We start from the raw sequence: 5,104 nt of genomic DNA, 5'->3' as shown, positions 1-5,104 counted from the left end.
TTAAACAGGACACTAGAACTGTTGGACCAGTTTGATGACGTGGATCTTGAGCACATTCCTCGCGAAAGAAATTTCACCGCGAACGAGTTGGCCCAGCTGGCAACAGGGGTAACGCTGAGATATGGCGTGCACGAGAGAATATTGAAAGTAGAGCGTCGAACGCTTCCTTCTTGGATGGCGAGAAAAGATCCTCCAGACAACACGTCAGTAGCGACTTTGGAGCCCGGCCATTGATGTGGATTGGTGCATCCCTTTGATCAATTATATCAAACATCCTAATCAGACCGCGGATAGAAGGATTCGCTACCTTGCCCTCAACTATTTCCTCAGAAATAATGAGCTGCATAGAAGAGGAGAAGATGGCGTAGATTTCAGGTGTGTTTATGGCAGCGAGGCGAAACAGCTCATGCGAGAAGCTTACTCCGGCATATGCGGCGCTCACCAGGCAGGTCCAAAGATGCGTTGGTTACTCAGACGACATGGATATTTTTGACCCAGTATCTTGAAGGATTGTATCGCGTTCGCTAAAGGTTGTTTGGACTGCCAAGCTCATGGGCCAGTCCAGCATGTCCCTAATATTCAAATGCAGCCCACTATAAAGCCTTGGCCCGCAAAAGGATGGGCGCTGGATTTAATTGGAATGATTCACCCACATTCATCACTTCAACACAAGTTCATCATCGTCGTGACTGATTTCTTTACAAAGTGGGTTGAAGCATAACCTTTAAAGGAAGCATCTGGTGGCACGTTGTGACAATTCCTGTTCAGAAATATCATCTGCAGATTTGGGATCCCAGAAGTTTTTGTTTCAGACCGGGGGGGGGGGGGGGGGGGGCAGCTTTCATGGGTGGTGAAGTTGATAAACTGGCAAGAGAATGGGGATCGAATACAGTTCGTCCATTCCAGTCCTTATTATGCTTAGTCTAACGGTCAAGCGGAGGCCAGCAACAAGATCATTATCAATTTGCTGAAGAAAATGTTGGAAGCTAATCCGCGACAGTGGCATGAGACACTTTATGAGACTCTTTGGGCCTACCGCACATCTAAACGGAATCCCACCGTGACAACACCTTATGCTTTGATGTTTGGCCATGATGCAATCCTGCCTTTGGAAGTCAACGTCTAATCATTACGAGTTCAAGAGCAACATCATCTCATTGGAGAAGACTACGTTCAGACTATATGGCTGGAACATGAAGACCTTAGCGAAAAGCGCTTGGAGGCTTTAGATAGTTTGGTCATGGAAAAGCAATGAGTCGCTCGCGCCTATGACAAGCGGATGCGGGGAAGGAGTTACAGCGAAGGAGAGTTGGTTTGGAAAGCAGTTCTCCCGCTTGGCGAAAAGTTAGATGGTCGCGGCAAATGGACTCCAAGATGGGAAGGCCCGTACATCATCTATAAAATCTTAGCGAAAGGAGCTTTTCATCTCAAGGACCTGGATGGAGATGTCCATCATAACCCTATCTGTAACGTCCCGAACCCAAATTCACCCGTTTACTAGTCATTTGGACGGTAAACGACCTTTACTTTCACTTTTACTTTCGGTTTAGTACTTTTAGTGGCCCTAAAAGTCGACTTTTTGTTCGGGTCAAAATTTGAGAAAATGTTCTTCATGAAAGTTGTAGGGGACGTTAAACCGAGCGCGTGGATATGTGGTACGTAAAAATCGGAGCTCGTATGCGAAAGTTATAAGCAAAAAAAAGGTAAAGTTACTGTTCATGGTAGATAGTATAAATTTGAAAAGTTACTGTGGAGGCCGGTAATTTTTCTTTTCTCTCCCTCTCTCCTCCTCCCCGCGTTTTTCTCTCTCTCTCCTCGTCGCTCTGCAACTTCGGCCACTTTCCTTTTCCGGCCACCTGGCGGTGCATGGCGGGTACCGGCGGACTCGTCTCGACTTCCTCTTGGCGCCTGCGGTGGTGGCTCACGGCGGCTTGGCCGGAAAACGAAGCATCGGGTCCTTGAAGTTTCACTGTAGCAAATTGGTCAACGCCGGTTTCTCCCGATTCCGGCCACCTCCGGCGACGAACCATAATCATTTGGAAGCGGCTTGCGATGTAGATGATACTCCCCAAATCTTTTGCAGCGATTTGAAGCATGGAGGAAGAATTGAAGGTTTGAAATTCTTGCACTATTCACGGTTTTGGGTTCAATGTTTACCTTAATTGTTGAACTAGTTCTAGACGTTTTCTGGCTTAGTGGTAGTTGAATAAAACGTTGGGTCCGTTGAGTAGGTGCTGCTGCCAAAGTTTGGTGGCCATCGGAGCTGGTGGTGGCGGCGGCGGCGCCGCCACTGTGGGCGGCGGCTAGGGTAGCTTTTTAATTTCATTTTCTGGCTAGTTAAATTCTATAATTATCATAGAGCTTGTATGTGAAGTTTGGTGAATTTTGGAGGAGTTTGGAATTGTTTGTGAATTTCCGAAGTTTGAAGTTTTGTGATGGAAATTGTGGGAAATCCGGCCGTTGGATTTCCCTCGTTTTCATTGTGGAATATGTAGATTGAGGAATTGGTGTTGTGGAAGAGATTTGGGTGGAATTTGAGAAGTATTGGAGATAGAGATTTTCGGGTTTCGTTTAGGTTCGTATTTATTTTATCGGATTGCCGTTTACGGAAATATAATTGTGTACAGGGCAATGTTGCGAGCTACGGCTAGATGAAGGGACTCGTTTGCGTGGTCGCCAACTAGTACTGTGAGTGGACGTTTGTTTTTGAATATTGATGCATGCATTTCTTTTTCGAATTAATGTTTTATTAATTATCATATTATTTTAGTTTCGGATATGATTTCGGTTTTGGAATATTGCTTGGATTTTCCATCATGATTTTTGGAACGTGAGTTTTATTCGCTCGGATTTGAACTTGTGATTTAAGTGATTTTCGACGAATTATTTTCCGAGGTGATTTCCGGAATTTATTAATATATTTTATTCGTCGATATTGAGATTTCTGGAATATTTTTCGAAATGAGATTTCGATGGAATTATATTTCTTGTTTATTTATCGATTTACGGTTTTGGCATTGGGAATGCCTCATTGATGATTCTGGATTCAGTTTGGTTTCGGAACTGCGATTTATAATTGATCTAATTATTTTCTTAGCGTGTGGGACACGCTGTCGATTTATACGACGTTTTACGAGAATTTCCGGGTACGGTTGGGAATCGTACCCGCGTTTTTCTTTATTCGTGGGACATGGGGAAGCTTTAAGGATTTATTGGATTTTATTGGTTTTTACCCGCCATACCTGGGTCGTCATATTTATTGCTAGCTAGCCTATTAGTACTCCTCCCTGCTTACTATGTGTTTGTGGGTGAGTAAGAGCAGAGCATGGGATGCTCCAGAGTGTGGGACACTCCGACCCGAGCCTGGGAGGCTCCCTTCTTTCGTATGGTGAAACTTCTTCCCCATATTTTATCGTTGCTTGACTAGCGGGGCTAGTCCGATTTTCACTGTAGCCAGCGGGGCTGGTCTTATCTTCTTGAGAAACGAGATTTCGGTTTTACGATATATTATTTTCGAATGTTTTGACTAGCGAGGCTAGTCGGTTTATCGTTTTGAAATCCTTGGATTTAAAGCTAAATGTGTTTTACCATTTGTGCATGCATCGAGGTTTTTAATGAAATAAATGTGGGAAAGTATGAAATCTTTTTTCTTTTAAATTGTTTATTTTTGTCCACTCACGCTAACGTTTTTCGTCTACTTTCCCCTGGGCCCTTCGGTTTCTAATGCCCAGTTTGCAGGCGCTATTAGTTGAGGTCGGGCATACATGGTTCGAGGCATAGTTGATGAATAGCTTCCGCACTTCTTTGTTTGGCTCTGATCTATCGTAGCTTACTGTTTTGGGTAGTCCACTTTAGGGGTGACTCGACCAGTTCTCGGTAGGGTTATCTCTAAGGTGGGCCCCGCAGGGCCACCTCGGATTTCAGGATGAAATTCGGGGCGGGTCCTGTCACTATCAATGGCAGATACTTGAAGAAATACTTTCCCAATGTCTGGGACTCGGAGGAGTCGTAGACAGTTTCTTCGCATAAGACATGGGGGGCAATTCTAGTGTTCCTACACTCACGAAGCCCATTCATGAAGGCCTATTTTTGAGGCCCATAATCGTTTCTTTGCTACACCTAGCAACACTAGGGGGCAACACTACACTATACTAAGCCGAGTCAGCGGCTCCGGAAAATTTTTTGAGCTTTGTCTCTTCTCTCGCCGAGAAAACACCTTCGCGAGAAAATAGGGTCGAGGTGTGGATTTTCTCAAAACCTTCGCCGCGAGGCTCTTTTTGACGCGGAGCATATTTTAAAGTTCATATTATTTTCAAAACTCCTGAATATACAACTATGGGGGCCTATATTTGGGGCCTTGCGAGACACAATTATTGGCTCCTCACGGATATTTGAATATCAGGATAAGAAAATATTATTGTATTAATAAAGTGGCTTTGCGGCCAAAAGCAGTACATTCATTACAAAGCCAAAGGTGGCTAAAATACAAAACAATCTTCTGAATCTTTCTTCAAATGGAAGCAGTTGAGGAACCAAACATCGGTTTGAGCCACGCCATTATCCCAAGGAGGGGCAGACTTCAGGGAAGGAAAAAGAAGAGGAACGGAGCCCCCGCGCCCCCTTTACATGGAAGCAGCTAAGGAACCCAATGTCGGCTTGAGCCGCGCCATTATCTCCTGGAGGGGCAGAGAGCGAAGGAACCGAATATCGGCTTGAGTCTCTGCACCCCCTTTAGCCTTGGTAACCACCATTAGTTGGACGTGAAGTATGGGAACAGCCATTTTGTAGCTTGAACCCATTCCTTCAAATAGTCCATCCCTCCAAGATTTTGTCAAGAAGAGAGAGGGGGAGAAGGAGGTGATAACCAAAGCCCCTTCCATCTGGAGGGCACAACACGGGCCGGGTCCAGAAGGAAGGAAACAGAGGAGGAAAGACGAACCACAAAGTGGCCTTCCTCCCTTTCCCCGTTTCGCTCCGCGTGTGGGATTCTAACAAAGATGATCACTACTACAAAAAGTTAATCACACAACACTAATCACACAATGGAACAGAAATCATCCATTGTGTGTTTAAGTAAGCTTTATTGCACAACGGTACTTGTTAT

General features: G+C 44.9%; 1 long non-coding RNA gene across 1 annotated transcript; it reads left to right on the top strand.

The window, feature by feature from the left end:
* Positions 1-1,801: 1,801 nt before the first annotated feature.
* On the top strand, positions 1,802-3,866 carry LOC133742002 (uncharacterized). The gene is made up of 3 exons (XR_009862315.1): positions 1,802-2,112; positions 2,628-2,688; positions 3,732-3,866. It is a non-coding gene; the product is annotated as an uncharacterized LOC133742002 (long non-coding RNA).
* Positions 3,867-5,104: the final 1,238 nt, after the last annotated feature.

This window comes from Rosa rugosa, chromosome 4, assembly GCF_958449725.1.
Source record: "Rosa rugosa chromosome 4, drRosRugo1.1, whole genome shotgun sequence".
NCBI lineage: Eukaryota > Viridiplantae > Streptophyta > Magnoliopsida > Rosales > Rosaceae > Rosa > Rosa rugosa.
The sequence above is the reverse complement of the archived record's forward strand: the minus strand, read 5'-3'. Positions and strand labels throughout refer to the sequence as shown.